The sequence below is a fragment of the Ursus arctos genome, unplaced genomic scaffold (genome assembly GCF_023065955.2).
Source record: "Ursus arctos isolate Adak ecotype North America unplaced genomic scaffold, UrsArc2.0 scaffold_8, whole genome shotgun sequence".
NCBI classification, from domain to species: Eukaryota; Metazoa; Chordata; class Mammalia; order Carnivora; family Ursidae; genus Ursus; species Ursus arctos.
In genome coordinates this window covers 38,891,741-38,910,272 of record NW_026623100.1, presented here as the reverse complement: position 1 = coordinate 38,910,272, position 18,532 = coordinate 38,891,741, and the positions used below count along the sequence as shown (strand labels likewise).

The 18,532-nt window shown below is 45.3% G+C and overlaps 1 pseudogene; it reads left to right on the top strand.

Moving 5' to 3' along the window:
- Positions 1-14,362: 14,362 nt before the first annotated feature.
- LOC113247582 (U2 spliceosomal RNA) lies at positions 14,363-14,484 on the top strand (annotated as a pseudogene).
- The last annotated feature ends 4,048 nt before the right edge of the window (positions 14,485-18,532 follow it).

Below are 18,532 nucleotides of genomic sequence, written 5' to 3'. Positions count from 1 at the left end.
ATAATTCCTGCCTAGAATGTTCCTCTCTCTCCTCTGCCAGGTAAGAATCTACTGATGTGCTAGTAAATTGGCTCTCCTAAAAATAAATAAATAAGCCCAGATTTGTAGCCTTTGCTGATTTACTGTGGTATAAGTACTCCCACCATTGCTGATTGCAAGCTTCTGACATGAGGTTACTGAACAGGAAATTGAGATGAGATGGGCATAGTTTTTTCCTGGGAGCCAGGATGAACGGCTCCTACATACCATGTCCCTGAGCAGATCACCTTCCTTGCTTAAAAATTCCTTTCAGCAAACTCCACATACTAGATCAGCATTAAGTGAAACAAATATACAAGCTAAATCTATACATAGAATGCACTGGAAGGATATACCCTAAAGTATTCACCACTGGTAGCTCTAGGTAGCAGAAGCCTGGGTGAGTTTATTCTTTAGTGATTTGAATAATGCCCTGCCCCTCCTCATTCATGTCCACCCAGAACCTCAGGATGAGACCTTATTTGGAAAAAGGGTCTTTGCAGGTGTAAATAGTTAAGGATCTTGAGATTAAATCATCCTGGTTTTAGTGTAGGTCCGAAATCTAGTGACCTGTATTTTTATAAGAAGAGGTGGAGACAGAGGCACAAACTCGAAGGCCGGCCGTGTGAAGATGGAGGCAGAGATCATGGAGGGAAGCGAGCCAGGGAACACATGCCACAGCTTGCAGGCAGCTGGGGGGTTGGGAGAAGCTAGGGGAGGGACATCAGTCAATTCCTTCCTCAGAGACTCCAGGAAAAGCCAAACCTGCCAACACCTTGATTTTGGATTTCCGGCTTCCTGAACTATGAGAATAAATTTCTATTGCTTTAGGCTACCCAGTTTATGGTCATTTGTAACAGCAGCCCTAGGAAACTAACAAAGTCCTATGTTTCCAATTTTTCTGTATCAATTCTATATATCTTTTAACTTGAAAATAAAAATTTGATGGCTCTCCTTTTGCCTACCTATTAAATATTATGTTATCTGCCTCTGTAGCCTCACCTCCTACCCCTCCTCACCTCAGAATTAACTCTTACTCTTTTCTTAGAGAGAGGGAAGCAAACCGGAAGAGACCCTTAATGATGGAGAACAAACTGAGGGTTGATGGAAGGAGGTGGGGGGGTGGGCTAAATGGGTGATGGGCCTTAAGGACACTTGTTGTGATGAACACTGGGTGTTGTATGTAAGTGATGAATCACTAAATTCTACTCCTGAAACCAATATTACACTATATGCTAACTAACTAGAATTTAAATGAAATTTTGAAAAAAGCAAAAACAAAAACTTTTTTCTTACAATGTGTCACTTTGCAGTTCCCCTAACATGCCATATCTTTACATATTCTAGCCCACAGGACTGTCTTCACGAGCACACGGCCAGGGCAGTCACACAGGTCTCCACACTCAGAGGGCCCTGTGCTTGGAGTATACTGCTCTGTAATGGCTGTCTTGAAATTCTAATTGTCTCTTTGAACTTCTAAGTGAAGTCCAATGGGGCAATTAAAGGTATGCCAGGCACTTAGAGCCTCTGCTCATATGTGGTCCCACCTCTTGGCCACCTGCTCCCTGCCCCTGGAGTCCAATATCCCCCTCCCATTCCATGACAGCTTCCGCCCTCTGCCTGGGTGACAACGGAGTCTTTCCTCCACTGCCCTCCAGCCTCAGCCAGGGCCCAGGTGCGTGAGTAGAGAGGGTCAGGTTTGGGCATAATCCCTGCAGGACATGGTCATAGCCATCCCTGCCCTGGGATGGCAGTGCCCTGGTGTTGGGTTTTGTCAGGTAACTCAGTGGGGACCTCTCCCCCACCCTTGATCCAGAATCCGAACACGTCTCTGTGTAGAGATTGCAATCTCTTGGGGGTCACCATCACACATGGGTTGGGACAGTGGGCTGATGGGAAGGGGAGACTGATTTCCCAGCTCCCTAGTCAGACTTCACATTCTCACTTTGCTCCAGGACCTGAAAATTTTGCAGGTGACCCCACCGTTGTCTCTACCTGGAGTGCCCTTCCCCTCTTCTCCACTTGTTTAATACACAATAACAACAACAATAATAATAGTAACTATTATTTACTGAATTCTTCACTATTTGCTAAGCACGTTAGACTACAAGGAAGACAAGACATACAGAGATGGTTGTAATACCAGGTCGTTTGGGAGTAGAGTAGGTAGAAATGAAGCAGAGATGGCTTCCAGGTGAGGCATCAGAGAGTCTGAAGTCTGGGGCTGTCTCTGAGGGATTCACAGCAATTCAGTGCACCCCTGACCAACTCGTTCTGTGGGAGGCCAGGTGGAGGCTCTGTCCTTGGATAATGGGAACAAGCAGGGAATAGCCACAAGGTCTAGAGAACCATCAGGGAACACATTGTAACACCTCAGAACTAGATGACCCAGTGCCTTCTGAGGACCTCTTTCGGGTTACATCTAGATCTTATTACCTCAAAGAAAGAAGCAACTCATTTGAGAAAGCACTGTGAAGTCTGTCCCTCCCAGATGCTTCTCTGCCAGTAAATAAAATGCCAACTAATCATTCAGAGGCAAGTCCTCATCTCACTGCTGTACAGCAAGGAAAAGGACTTCTCTACAGCTTGGAGAACCAACCCAAAGGACCTGCGCCAAGAGGCTAATAGATAACTGAGGCAACTGGTTCTTTTTTGTTAGCTCACTGGGGGCCGAGAGCCTTGTCCCAACTTGGGCATACTTTACACCAGTGGTTTTCAGGCTTCAACATGTGCCAAAATCACCTGGTGCCTTATTAAAACAGAGTTGGGCTCTATCCCCAGAGTTTGATGCAACATGTCTGGGATGGGGCCTGAGAATTTACATTTCTAGTAAGTTCCCAAGTGAGGCCAGTGCTACTGGTCTGGGAGCACACGTTGAGACTGACAGCTTTAAGCTGGGAGCAGAGCAGTATAGGGCCATTGAACAAAAGACTCCACAGACACAATCTCTCCTGTCCCATCTGCGACCTCCCCACACACCCCACCTTCCAGCCACAACTGGCCTCTTGTGGTTACCCAACCTCTCCTCACTCTTTCAAATGTCCATGCCTTTGCTTTTTTTTTTTAATGCAGAACCATATAAAAATAAAGTAAGAATCAACTCTAATTCTGTTATCCAGAGATAACTGCCAAGGATGTTTGGGTATTCCTGGTAAGAAAAAATTGAGTTGACATCAAGTTACTTTGGAGCAAACTTCGCAAATAAATCTCTCAAGTGCCTGCTTGTAAGCACTCAAGGATAAAGCAGCAGCACCATTGTCTCAGGAAAAGCGGCACAGACGTTCTCATGTCAGGTTTGACCTTCTAATGAAGGTTTGCCAATGTCTGCAGTAATATCTTGTTCTTGTGTGGCATTTTATTTTATTATTTATTTATTTATTTATTTATTTATTTATTTATTTGGTCAGAGAGAGAGCACAAGCAGGGGGAGAGGGAGAAGCAGGCAGAGGGAGAATCAGTTTCCCCACTAAGCAAGGAGCCCAATATGGGGCTCCATCCCAGGACCCTGGGACCATGCCCTGAGCCAAACAGACACTTAACCGACTGAGCCACTCAGGCCCCCTGTGCTCAAGATTTTGTAAACAGTTAAGACTGAAATTCTGATCTTTTGGCTCTGGAATCTACTTTTCCCACATGGTGACATGGCCTCACAGTTGTGACCAAAGCATGGTTGGCCATTTCCTGAGGTGGTCACTTGACAATAACAGTCACACTGTCTGCCATTTCTAGCAGCTTTTTCTCTAGTAGAAGTGCACCCTGTCTGCCATTTCTGTCTGCCATTTCTAGCAGCTTTTTCTCTAGTAGAAGTGCACTTCTGCCTCACTCTGTCCCCACTGTCCCCTGCCAAATACTCTGGGACAGAAACTGCAGGGAGCTCAAAATCCTCACCTTCAAGACATTCCCTCCTTGTCACCTCTGTGCCCTGTTGCCAGTCCCCATCTCCTTCCCACCATTTTCCTCCGCACCCTGATAGGTGGTCACAACTAGACTACCAGATGGCAAGGGGTAGTAGGGAAGTATAGGGACCATCAGGCCCCGGGGGACCCTGGCGCTGGAGGCCCAGAAGTTGTCCTCCCACTCAGTGGGTGATCTGGGACAAGAAACCTGTTTCTTTATCTGTAAAATGTGGATGATAATAAGGGTGTGGCATTGAGGAAGTGTGCAATCGATTTAAGCAACTCTCATTAATATTTTAACAGCCCAAGGAGAAGGTATGAGCTTGTGATGGGGAAGAGCCTTTGGAGTCACAGGGGGAAAATGACGGTGAAGGTAGTCAGAGCCAAAGATATCTGATTATCAGCAAACCCTGAGCACTCCCCAGGCCATTTGGGCCCAGGTGTTCTGAGGGTGTCACAATCTCATAGGTTCTTCTCCCTATTCTACTTATAAGATGTCCCTGCCCCCTTCCCGCAGCCTCCTCCCCGCAGACAGACACCCAGCTAGCACCTCTTGCACACACACAGTACCTACTGAGTCCTTGCTGCCTGAAATGATCTTTCTCCAGGCATGCACCGGGCTCCTCGCTCACTTCCTGCAGGACTTGATTCCACTGCTCCCTTGTGCTTCGGCCTTCTCTGGCCACTTTGTCTAAAACGGCAAATGCTCTCGCTGCCCCCCGCCACCATCCACTGCCCCCTCCCCTGATCTTTATTTCTCCTTAGCACGGTTCACCTTTTATATACTACATAATTTATAGCTCTTCTTCATTACTAAGTTCCCCTCCAAGAATGGAAGCTCTATCAGGGCAAGAATTCTTGTCTCTTTTGTTCACAGTTACTTCCACGGTGCTCAAAGAACGCCCGACCCAATAACCATCTGTTAAATCAAGGAATAAATAATACAGCAATTTTTGTTCAGCTGCTCATTCATTCCCCGACTGGTCTTTCTGTATTTTGCTATCAGCAAGCATCAGTTAAGAATCAGGAGGTCGAGGAATGGCTCCACATCCCTCTACACCTCCCTTGCTGTTTAAGAAGCACTCAGACATGGCCCCATCAGAATCACTGCGGGGTGTGTTAGAACAGGTTCCCGAGCTCCACCCCAGAGTTTCTGATCCCACAGGTTTGAGCAGGGCCTGAGCTTCAGCACTGCTGACAGCCTCCCAGGTGCCAATCCCAAGACCACACCAGATCAGGAGCAAGCCGGGACCAAGTCCCACTGGGCAGCAGTGACTATGTGTTTGGTCTATTTCCAGCTCATGGCACCTTTCCTCATTCTCTCTGCAGCACGGGCTTCCCCCACCCCACCTTAGATTCCCACTTGAGCTTTCCTTGGCATCCCCAAGAAGGCCCCAGAGGCCATGGGGTGGCAATGACCTGCTTTAGCTCTGGCCGAGCTGGCTCTCAGACCCTCTGCCACTGTCCCCAGCCTCTTCCACAGCCTCAGCGACCCTCCTAATTCATCCTTTCCTCCCTTCTGCTATCCTTCCTTCTGTCCCCTCCCCATGACATTTCAGTTACCCAAGTCCTGCTTTCATCACTAACATGGGTTTGCCCATCAGGCTCTCCAGGTCCATGGCTAGCTCAAACCCAGAAGCAAGTGCAAGGTTCAGTGGTCTCAGAGCAGCAGCGAGTTCCACCCCAGCTCCACTGAAGCAGAGGGAGGCTGGCAGGAGGCTGATGGGACAGCACCTTCCCAGTGCCCAGTGCAGGCAAAGGCTGAAGGTTCTGGGGTGGGAGAAGCAGGGGATGGATGAAGCAACCCACAAATAGAACTGGGGGAGAGTTTGTGATGGGGACCAGTTACACCAGGAGGTTACCGAAGAAACGGGGGGTCAAAGGGGGCAAAGGATTTTAATCCAAAAGAACACACATGAAGAGCTGACTATGTGTCAGGCAGAGTTCTAAGAGCCTCGCATTTATTAACTCTCTCTTTAATCCCTACAACAACCCTATCAAGGTGTTTTGACAACAGAAAAGTTCTACCTCAAGTGCTGACACCGCCACTCCCCGCCATGAGACTCCACTCCTCCTGCGGAGTGTCTGGCTCTGAGGGGGGCCTTGAGCTCACAGTCAGGAGACGAATGACCTGAGCGGAAACTGCGTTTTTCACTTTGCCCACTAGGCTCTGCCTTTCCAGCGCTTGTCCACTCTGCCCCCTCACTCAGCAAGTCCAGTCTTATCCCACGTTGCTACTAAATGCCAGCCTCCCCATCTGTGGACAGGAAGTCCTGGCTTCAAAGAGCACCTGCTTTTTACCTCTTTTGGCAACTGTCGGGCTTTGGAGTCAGGTGAGGTGTGAGCCAAGCACAACTCATGGTAACAACCTGCAAATTTGTTGGCCCCATCAGAACCAATGGGGGGGGACCTGAAAAAGTACCTGTTTCTGGACCCACCTCAGACCTCCTGAAGCCAAATCAACAGAGATGGGAGAACTTTTTTTTTTTTTAAGATTTTATTTATTTATTTGACAGAGACAGCCAGCGAGAGAGGGAACACAAGCAGGGGGAGTGGGAGAGGAAGAAGCAGGCTCCTAGCGGAGAAGCCTGATGTGGGGCTTGATCCCAGAATGCCGGGATCACGCCTTGAGCCGAAGGCAGACACTTAACGACTGAGCCACCCAGGTGCCCCGGGGAGAACTTTTAAAAGCCCAGGGGGTGGAGTTCTATGAGCCAGGGCAAGAGCTGGACAAGATGAGGGAGATATTCTACATGTCCAGCTTGCATAGCTTTCGGCAAAGCCACCCTGCAATTGCTCATTGTTATCATAATAATGACAGTAATAATGAGACAAAGATAACCAACCATTTTTGTTTGTTTCAGCTGTGAGGCTAAGTGGATTCTCCATCCTTCTGTAGAGCATGCACTTAGAAATGGGTTCAGCTTTCAGCCTTTATTAATCATATCTTGGCCTTTGAGATTGCAGCCAGGAAACAGTAAATGTTGAGGGCTCTGGGTATTATTTGTATATTTGGAACCTGTGACTTAAAGCCACCTCCAGGGTCAAAGTTGGTAGGAACAAATTGACAGATTGGAAAATAGTTTCAAGCAAGTTAATTCTGGCATATTTTAGCTCCAATCCTATACCCTATATTTTATTTACTTTAAATTATTGACCTGAAACCATTTTGGAATGTGTAGCGGAATGCCCTCCTGCTACTGGGAATTGAAGGGAACAGATTGAAGGCAGTTATTCTCGCCTATGCTGCTGATCGAGTTTCATCTTTCACCGAGAGGTCTCAACAGATCAGCCCAATTCCTAATTGTTGTCAGAAAGCATGACCCAAGACGGATCCTTCTAGGATCAACACTGTCATTTATGTTTGCTCCTACAACAATTAGTTGGCTCATTTTTAATAATTGTATTCAGTAAGTTCTTTCATTCAGTTACTCCGCGATTCTCATCCCAGGGCAGTTTTGCCCCCAGGAGACACTTGGCAATGTCCCGAGACATTTTTCATTGTCACAGCTGGGGAGAGGGGCAGAGGATGTTACTGGTATCCATTGTGTAGAGACCAGGAAAGCTACTAACATTCACAATGCCCAAGACACCCTCACAGCAGAGAATTATCTGGCCCAAAATGTAAAGAGTACCAAAGGTGAAAACCCTTGATTTACCTGGAAATACATTTTAAGATGATTATATTTTGGAAGGTTCAACAGGAGGTTATATTACTTAATATTATAAGTTCCCTGAGTTCTTCATTAATGGTTTTTTAAAGCTATGTTGGCCGGGCAATTGGTCGAAATTCTTTGAAGCTTTTCCAGATAAAATATGTTACAGTCATGCATTTGTGTGAAGAACACTGAGGCCTTCACCACCTACATGCGGAGCTTCTATTTGGCATCCACAGGGTACTTCTCGGAGGGAAATCTTGGCCCTCCCTCTGTGCCGGGCATATGGCCTAATTAGTAGCTTTAACTTTCATAGAAGAATGTCCTCTCTGTCTTCAGCTTGGTTCACAGAGTCACCCTTAATCAGCATCCCTATCCACATTCAAGTTCTTGCCCAAGAACATCTATTTGACAGGGACTGTTGAGAACCCAATGCAGACTGGCACTCTCTTCCACAACAAGCACCATGACCAGACATTAGCAGCTACTGTCTCTATCAGTGCTCCCCACACACCCCTGGATGTCTAAATGTGGTCCAGCTGTGTGTGCTGCTTCTGGGCTCCTGTGGTTGAGAAGCAAGCACACCACCGCCTCGTCTTCCCCCATCTGCTGACTGGGAGTAGAGCCACCAGGTGGATAGGGCTCAGGTGCCTGAGTCACCCTTTGGAGGAGAGCCACCCACTCATTGGGAACACCTGCTTGGACTGCATAGTAGCGGAAATACACTTAGGGTAAGCCAGTGAGAATTCAAGGTTTGTCTGTTACAGTGATGGTAGTAGTAATATAGCAGTTATAGCCAGTGGTCTCCAGACGAACTTCAAACACTTCACCTCCCACTTTCTTAATCGGTTATAAAAATTACTCTTTATGAAGGATCATCTGAAGCAGAAGTCAGCAAACCATGGCACGTGGGTCAATTCCAGCCTGCTGCCTGTTTCCATATAGCTGTAGCCCACAAGCTAAGAACAGTTTTTATACATTTGAATGACTGAAAGAAAAAGGAACTGTAAAGAATAGTATTTGGTGACGCATGTACTCAACTGTTCTGTCATCGCCTTGGCTGTGCTGGGAACTCTGTATCACAAAATCCCCTTGACTATCTATCTGGTCATGGGTCTCAGGGGTAGAAGCAGAAGCCATTGCCTCCTCTCTTAGAAGAGGGGAGAGTTGCACACAAAGGGACAGGCAGTCTTCCCACTCTGTGACTAGCTTCTCTTCCAGCTCTCCGTCCCTATCACCAGCCTCATGAACCAGTAACAATGCCAGCTCCCACCACCAGACACCTTGCTTCAAACTGGCTCAGCAATACCATGCCAAACCCTCCACCTTCCACAAACTTCGACGCCAGCCCCCACGGTGGGGAAACTCCAGCTGCAGGGTGTGCCCTGCCTCCAGATTTCCATGCAAGTTTCAGCTCATCTACCAGCACTAGGGCTGGTTAGTGACTGTTCTGAGATCCTTCAAATCTCCTTTTCAGGCCTGTGCTCTCCTAGTCTCTCCCGCAATTGTGAACGCTCTACTTCCTCCAAGCTCCTTGCTCCACAATCGTCCTCGGGTTCAACTTCCCTGATTGAGCTCAGACCAGTACAAATGATGGAACACGTTTCACTGCAAGTAGGATTAACAGTAAAGAACATTTCTTGACCCAGCCTCCTAACTTCTGATATTGGCTGCCTGCGATATTCTCATTAAGTGAAATTGTCCTCGTTTCTAGATTCCGACCTATGGAAGAAGCAGTTCTAATCATGCAAGTTTCTGGTGCCATGAAAAGTTCTCAAGCTTTGGGCCAACAGGAAAATGCAGGCTGTGTTAGAGGTGGGTGGGCTCTGCGACACTTTGAGCCACCTACTTCTTCTTCCTTTATCAGAGAGGTGGTGTGGCCAGCCCTCATGGTTCTCCTCTCAGGAGACAGAAGTTAGTGATTTCAGATTGCTGCTTCAGACCAAAACCCACCCTGCTGTTGCAATATTCTTAAATCTCCTCTCAGTCCCAGCAAAATATAACCTGAATGGAGTCTTGGATAACATTGCCTTTCTTGTGTATTTTGAGAGATGTTGGAATTCGGTCATTGATTCATTCTTTGGGGCTATAGGCAATCATAAATACATCTGCTTTTAGAGTCTTTTAAAAATACAAATGCTTTTCAAGTGGCTGGGTGGCTCAGTCAGATAAGCATCTGCCTTTGGCTCAGGTCATGATCTCAGGGTCCTGCGATAAAGCTCCATTTGGGGTTCCCTGCTCAGTGGGGAGCCTGTACCTCCCTCTCCCTCTGTTACTCCCCCTGCTTGTGCGCTCTTGCTCTCTCTCTCTCTAAAATAAATAAAATCTTCTAAAAACTGCAAATGCTTCTCAAAGAGATAATAGCAAACCACCATCTAGTTCTCCCTATGTGCCAGAGAATGTTCTAGACACATCCCAGAGACTAAGTCACCTAAGCCTCACCACAACTATCTGAAGGAGTTAGTTTTATAATCATCCCCTCTTTTTCAGATAAAGAAACCGAGGCACAGAGTAGTTAAGCAGCTTGCCCAAGCTCCCGCAGCCAGTCAGGACTAGGACAAGAACCCCAGCAGTCTGGCTCTGAAGTCTGTATATTTAACCAGCATGTTGTATTGTATCTTTGCAGAGAGAAGTGGATTTGGCTTGATTTTATTTATTCATTGATTTAGTCAATAAATATTTATTGAGCACTTACTATATGCTAGGTAGTTTGCCAGGCCTTGTGGATAGGGCCGTGAAGGTACCCTCCCCTCCCCTCTCCCACCCTGCCACCATAGATGTGGTCCCTACTCTCCTAGACCAATTTGCATTCTCATATCCATTAGCATTTGCATTGTCTGGGATTTTCAGGTTGCAGAATGCTTCAAAAAATAATAATATGCAAATAAAATTAATAACTACCATTTATTAAGTGCATACATACTACATGCTAGATCTTGCATTTGTTTCTGCAAGGACCTGCCTAGTTCCCCACACAGTAACACCAACTACCCCACCCTGTCATGCTCCAGCCAGCCCTCCACAGTCCACCACTGGGGCATTTAACCGCCTTCCAGCCCAGGACCAGCTCAGACCCACCCTAATTTCTGTGCTGTCTTGTGCTTGGCGTGGAAGGAGAAGAGGGATTGGGGCAGGACCCATATGGGTCCTAGAACTTGGAAGCTGTCATTACACTGGCATTAAGTCGAGTGATCCTTTCCTTTAACTGAAAAAAGACTGGAATTTTTTAAAGAAGGATTTTTAAGTATTTACTGAGCACATTTTTGAGGAGACTTTTTAAAAATCTTGTTTCTGTTATCACTAGTTACCTGCGCAACATCAAAACACATTTACAGAACTCAGAGTAAAAGAAAAGTTTTTATCTCATATTCCCCCTTTGCCCCACTACCGCTCTTAGCCTTGCACTCACTCGCACCTGTTGTTGGTGGGCATTGGTACAGAATTAGGGAGCCCTGGATTTGACTTCTGATTCCTTCACTCTGAAAGCCATCAGAACTCAGGGAAATGTCTCACCTCTTAAGGCTTCAGCGTCTCATCTGAAAATGGGAGTGGGAGCACTGTGAGGATCAAACAACCAGAGGGAAGCAGAGTGCTTTCTTCTGTGCCTGGTGAATTGGTAAAAATGATTATTCTCTTTCGTGGCCCTCAACGGGGCCGTCCAAGTTTCTTTCTAGAACTCTGAGGCCTGACTGTACCTTGTCAAGGTGTCCGCATTCCTCCTACTCTACCTCATCTGGAGGACCACTGTAAGACATCGCTATGGAAACGCAGGTGCCAGTGGAGGAAGACAGCAAGAGCTAATCCCCTCAGTTTACACCGAGAAAACTGAGTCCCAGAAACAAGCAGCTCTTTGCCTCAGGTCGCCCAGCGAGTTACATTGGAACTGGAATTGGAAGCCAAGTGTCCTGATTCTCTGCTGGTAAGTTTTGCTCTCAGTAGTTCTTCACTTAGGTCTCTTTGGGGCAGCATTCCTTAATCCGTGGGAAGAGCTTTGGAAAGACTAGAGCAAATCCACCAAGCATCCAGTGGCGCCATGCCCAAAGGCCCATACCCCAGTTGCACTTCACTCTTTACCCCCACCTTGAACTCTCTTCTGAATGCTAGACTTACAGAGTTCAATGACTATTGGACAGCACCTGATATCTCACAGGACTCTGTGAACACACAGTTCAGAACTGAGGTCAAAATCTTCTTCCCCAAACACATTGTTTCTCCTATATTCTCCATCTTGCTTAATGCACACTCCATTCAACAAAGCAGACCCCAGGGAGCATCCTCACCTTCTCCTCACCTTTGTCTACTCTTCTTCTCTCCACAGTTAATCCATGTTTTAGCCTATCCATTTGAGAGGGGTACACTAATCAGTGCCTGAGCCTGCTGTGTCCACATCCAGCTCTAGGCTAACCCCACTGGAGACCAGGTCCAAAAGCTGGGGCCAAGATTGTAAAAGGGAAAATGGTGCTTAAGGAACAAATGTTCCCTTCTGCCTTATCTCCATCCAATCTGGATCCTCGGAGAAACTTGTTCAAACACTTTGAGGAAGACAGGTGTACAATTCGGTGTTATCCAACATCTTAGCTAAATGTTTGGAAAGCCCAAATTAAAATTCTGGGTTGGGATGCATTTCTCTTCCAAACGGGAGAAAGCTAGGCTGCTCAACTAGTGTGTTCATCCTTCTCTCCTCAGAGTCAAGTCCTCTCCTGGATGGTCAATTCCCAGAGGGCTGAAACTGCTACAACCACCAGTGTCTGGGAAGACCAGAGGCAACTAAGGGCCTGACCTGGGATTGGAAGAGTGGAGGATGAGGAATAAGATTGTAATAAAGGCAGAAAATGTTTTCATTGTTAAGTAATTAAGTTTATTTCTCTTTAACCTCCTGTGATGTCTTCTGTTCTAATTACTCTCCAGAAACTATCCTTTGTCAAGTCACCACTGACCACCTGCTTGCTTATGATGCTCTTTCCTTGCCTCACCTCCAATTTGGGTTCCTGAGCTTTCACCACTTTCTAAGCTCCTTTATTCTTAAACTTCCCTTCTTTTTTTTTTTTAAAGATTTTATTTATTTATTTGAGAAAGAGAGACAAAGATAGCGACAGTGTTAGCAAGAGAGAGCATGAGCAGGGAGGAAAGGGAGAAGCAGGCTCCCCACTGAGCAGGGAGCCTGACACAGAGCTTGATCCCAGGACCCTGGGAACATGACCTGAGCCGAAGGCAGATTCTTAACTGACTGAGCCACCCATGCATCCCTAAACTTCCCTTCTTAACTGGTTCTCATGGAGATCCCCTTCCACTTCTCTCATCACTCCTCTGGATCTGTTGAAGATTCCACTCTCACTTCCATCCTCTAAATGCCAGTGTTTGCCACAGACCAGTCCCTGGATCTCCATTTGTCTCTCTCCACAACTTCTCCCTCAAAGAAACCACCACTCTGGGGCGCCTGGGTGGCACAGTCGTTAAGCGTCTGCCTGCGGCTCAGGGTGTGATCCTAGCGTTCCGGAATCGAGCCCCGCATCAGGCTCCTCCACTGGGAGCCTGCTTCTTCCTCTCCCACTCCCCCTGCTTGTGTTCCCTCTCTCACTGGCTGTCTCTCTTTCTGTCAAATAAATAAATAAAATCTCTGAAAGAAAGAAAGAAAGAAAGAAAGAAAGAAAGAAAGAAAGAAAGAAAGAGAAAGAAAGAAAGAAACCACCACTCTACCTTAATTAACCCCAACAATGTCTCTTCCAGGTGAACTATTCACAGGTATTGTCTTCACCTCCACCTGTAACAACCCATACCAATTTCTTTGCCTTTCTTAAGAAAAGGGCCATTTCATCTTCCAAGTTCAACACTGAGGGGTTGTCTCTGCCTCTTCCCACTCCTTTGTCCTCCTTATTCAATCAGACCCCAAGTCTGTCCACTTGCCCAGCTAAACCTTCCTACTCTATTCTTGTTTCCATTGTCACCCCTGTAAAATGAATCTTCAGTGCATATCTACATAAAATCTCAGCCTCCTAACTGGTCTCCATCAGCTTAATTCTGAGTGCTGACTAGAGGCTCTATGAAAAGGTCATATTTGGCTTTTAAACTTCCCTTAGATCCAAATAAGTCATTTGAGTCATTCTTATCATTTCTTCTTTGGATTCACAACTTTATAAGTCAGATGCAGAGAATGAACTCACCTTCCAACAATCCCTATCCCAGTGATATGTTCAGATATTGGATTAATCCTCCTGTTGATAATTAAAAATCCTAGACCAAAAAAACAACAATTTTTTTTAAAAAAACAGCTGTTTGAAGGCACTGGAGATCAGTTTGGGACAGGCAGAAAGTGGAGGGGATTTGAGCTTTAAAAGAAGGAAAACACAGTAGGTTAGATTTGTATTTACCTAATCTTATCCTTAAGGATGGTGTGGTGTGGTGAATGGAAATAGAGCTCAAACAGAAAGCATCAGTCCTACTTACCTAAGTCAGAGGTCAGAGTTTGGGGCTATCAAAGCAGCTGGACATTTAAGGGGGAAATCTTGGAAAGGAGGGAGTCGCAGAGGAGGAATCCCAAAATCTGTGTAAAAATTCCCTTCAAACACTTGGACGACTCTGAGCTGGACATGTTCAGGGAAAGAATCCAAGAAACCCAGCAGGAAGCAACAACTTAAAGGCTGAAAGCCCATGCAGAGATTTCAACAGCTGTCTGATACTGAGGAGACAGAGTCTGAAGTTTAATACCACCAATTTAGAGAACGCTATTTTTCCAATGAAACCCTAGAAGGGCCATATCTTAGTAGTAAGAATTCTATCCCGAGACTAAGAGCTACTGCTTCTCGGCCTTTTGGCTAAGATCAAATGTAGTATCTGTTCTTATCAGCTTAATATCTACTACATCCTCTGTCCAAGACTAGGAGCTAAATCCTAGGATTAAGAGAAAAATAGCCTTGCTATAAGAGAGCCTGAATGAAGTCTCCATAGGAACAAAGTCATCCACCAGCAATTTAACTGCCATCTAGAACAAAATTCAACCCTCTTTGGAGTAAAATAACTAAACTCAGAGTCTCCACAATGTAACATCCACAATACTGAATATACAATAAAAAAAATTAGACTTATGAAAAAGCAGGAAATTATAGCCCATAATCAAGAGAAAATGAGAAAACAGTCACTAGAAACAGTCATATTAGCAATCCGTACGTTGTAATTAGCAGACAAGATTTTTGGATAATTATGACAAATATGTTACAGTATCTCTGGATGGATACAATGGATGAAAGGGTAGGAAGTTTCTGGAGAGATATAAAAATCCTAAAAAATAATCAAGTGGGTATTATAAAACTAAAAATGCTAATATTTGTTATCTTTTAAAAATGTATTGAATAAGATTAAGAGTAGATTAGACAGTGTAGAAGAAAAGATGGGTGACTCTAATAAGAGATCAATAACAATTGCCCAAACTGAATCACAAAGAGAAAAAACATTGAAAGAAATGAAAATAACCTTAATGATTTGTGAAATAGTAAGAAGTCTAACACACAGTCTGGAATCCCAGAAAGAGACAAGAGAGAGAATTGAGCAGAAATAATGTTCTTTAAAGAAATATGGACCAAAATTATTTCCAAATATTATTGAAAATATCAACTTATAGATCTAAGAAGTTCAGCAACACGTGAGTAGGACAAATACAAAGAAAACCACATTATCAGCTAAATTTAGAAAATCAAAGAAAGAGAAAATCTAAAAGCCATAAAAGGGGGAGAACCATTACATACAGAGGGCCAATGATAAGAACGACAACTAATTTCTCACAGAGACAATAGAGACCAGAAGACAATAGGGTGATATCTGTAAAGTATTGAAAGAATAACCCTGTTAAACTAGAAATCTGTATCCAGTGAAAATATTCTTTACAATTTAAAGTGAAATAAGGATATTTCAGGTAAACGAAAACTGCATTTATCATCGGTATATCCACATATGAGGAATGTTAAAGCAGGCCCTTCAAGCTGAAGGGGTATGATGCCATATGAAATTTCAAATCTATAGAAACTTACAAAGAGCATAAAAAATGGTAAATAAGTGGGGAAATATTTTTAATCTACTTTTCTATCATCTCTTAAACTTTTAAAAGACAATTGACTATTGAAAGCAAAAATAATAATCCGTTATTAGATGTATACCTTTGTGGAAGTAAAATGTATAATTACATCCAAGCTCCTCCTGTCTCCTTTCCCACCAGTTAGCAGTCCCTAGGGATGAAGAAGATCCTTTCAAATTGGCCACTTCAAGACCCTCAGATCAACTACACAGTCATCTTTAATATTCTCTGTAGTTAGGAAGGGGCTTCCTTCTCAGATTCTGTCCCCTTTGCAGGCATCCTCCTGTCTTCCAGGGCCTGGTCAATCTCTGCACGTATGTAAGGTTCCTGCGCTCTTGTTAATTCTCCACAGAGGGGAAGCTGTTGATTCTATTCAGGCAGTAGCATTGATTGCCTCTTTTCTGTAGGGCCTTTGCATTCTGCTTCTTCTTAAAATAATTTCCTCCTTTCTTTGTGTGCTTAATTCTTACTCATTCCTCAGATATCAACACAAGTATAATTTCTTTGGGGAATTTCTCATTGCCTTCCCCCTTCTCCTCCCCCTGCCATCATGCCCCTTGTCTTTGTCCATGCCTGGGTGCCCTGCCCAGTCTCCCACTTCCTCTGGACAAGGCACCTCCCTAGTTAAGCCCAGAACCCTAAGGGTAAGTCCACACAACCACTGCCAAATTCATGGAATACATACCTACCTGTTTAATTTTCACCTGCCTACCAGGATATTCATCTCGTCTGAGCTATTTAGATCTTCTTGATGCCAATTGATCGCTAGTCTGAACATCTCATCACTAACTGCAAGATTATTCCCGCCAAGGAAACTTTCTTTTCCTCAATCCATCCAGTCTGCTGGTCATAGCCAATCTTGTTTTGCTCCAACATTTTGCCAATAAATGCCATTCTGTCTGTGTATAACTGAGATTTGGACATGCCCATACGTAGAAGCAGGAGAAGGGCAAGAAGATACATGGAGCCAGCCTTGGTTGAGAACCACCCCTAGGTACTCCTATAGCACCATCATAACACTCTTGACTCCATACTGTAATTGGCCTATAACCCTGTCCTTTGTTGTAGCCCCAGTGTGTAACAGAATCTGGCTGAGTATGTGCATTCAATCGATATTTGTTGAATAAATAAATGAAAAATTGAAGAGTCAGAAGAAACCAAGGAAATGGATTTACTAAAGTGAAGGAAGTTAAGTTCCAGGAAAGCATTAGGGGTCCTATTCTTTGCTCCCCCCCACCCTGCCACGTCTTGCAGCACTGGTGTGGCAATTGGTAGGTGACAGTCGCCGGAGAGAGGCTGTATGAATGCTTGTCCATTCCTGAAGCTAAAGGACACCTTTCAAGTTATGCTTAGGTAAGAGGGTTTCAGTGAAGGTCATTTTCCTTTTTGTACTAAAAGGCACTACGTACGTATGAGGTAAGTGGCATCACTGCCATAAAGGCCTGGGGCTAATCAAATAACACACTCTTAGGATATTCTCTGCAACATCTGAGTGTACTTGACATTTACATCTAATTCAGTGATGCGCAGTTCTGGTGTGACGGTTCTCAAGGTGCCTATAACTATCTCGAGTGCATCAACAGACTCTCCAAATGAAATGAATTTACGTTCACCTTAATACAGACTCCCAGGGCCCACCCCAGACATATTTAATAGGGATCCGTGGATTGGGCTTAGAAATCTGCATTTTAATTTTTTTTTTTTAAGATTTTACCCATTTATTTGAGAGAGAGAGAGAGGAGAGAGAGAGAGAGCATGAGCAAGGGAAGGGAGAGGAAGAAGCAGGCTCCCCACTGAGCAGGGAGCCAGATGTCGGTCTCCCTGGGAAGGTGACCTGAGCTGAAGGCAGACGCTTCAATGACTGAGCCACCCAGGCGCCCCAAAATCTTCATTTTTAAATAAAGATCACAGATAATTCTGATGTAGCGCTTTGGAATCATTGCTTTATTCCAGTCTTCTCATTTTCCAGATGAGCAAACATGAGCCCGACGGGTAAAAATGACTTGCCTACAGTCATACTATGCCAGAATTAGGCCAGAATCCAGGCTTGCTGACTCCAATTCCAGTGCTCTTTCCATTATAGTGCACTGCCTCAGAGTCCCCAGACCACTGCTCCTGGCTTCAGGGAAACTGAGCAAGCCTTAATTACAGCAATCCTGCTATTCCTGGCCTTGTTCCTAAATGTCTTGCAGCCTATGGGGGCAGGGAGAGGGGTGGGCAGTGGGTGTGGTGTAATGCGATCAGTGGCAAGGGGCTTCGCCAGCCACCACTCTCAGTGGCAGAGCTGTGAACACCTGCATGAGCCACTGCCCCCCTGGTCTGTTGGGAGCCCCATCACCCACCAGCTATTTTCCTACCCAGACTCTGCCTAACCTGTCCCCACCCTATTTGCCAACAACCCCTCCTCAACTCTGTAGCTTCCTAGAGATAAGAAAAAAGAGGGAAAAAGAGGAGAGACAGCTATGCGAGTTTCTCCTTGGAATGAATGGCACTAAAAAGGGAACCTAGAGGTTGTGAGTAGAAAGGCTGCCTGGGCAGTTTCCATAGCAACGCCTCCATCCCTGCCCTGAAAGCTACGTGCTATCTGGCATGTGCACTCTGCCAGGTTCCTGGAGGGCACGGCTGTCCCTTGCTCACTCAGGGTTCAAAAGTGAGTTTTTAATTCTGGTATTCAGATAATAATATACAACGCATTTATGAGCTCTGGAACCAGCGGGAGCTGAAGGCACGCGTCTGCAGACCATCTAGGGAGGGGTCCAGAACTTGGACACCTTTACATTCCTCCTCTTGCCACAGGTCTTGGCAGGCAGCAAGTGCTTAAACACTGTTGGCTAAATGGCTGAACCAATGAGAGTTTCTTCGAGGCTTTGGGAAGCTCTTCTGCTCATTTTTGAGAG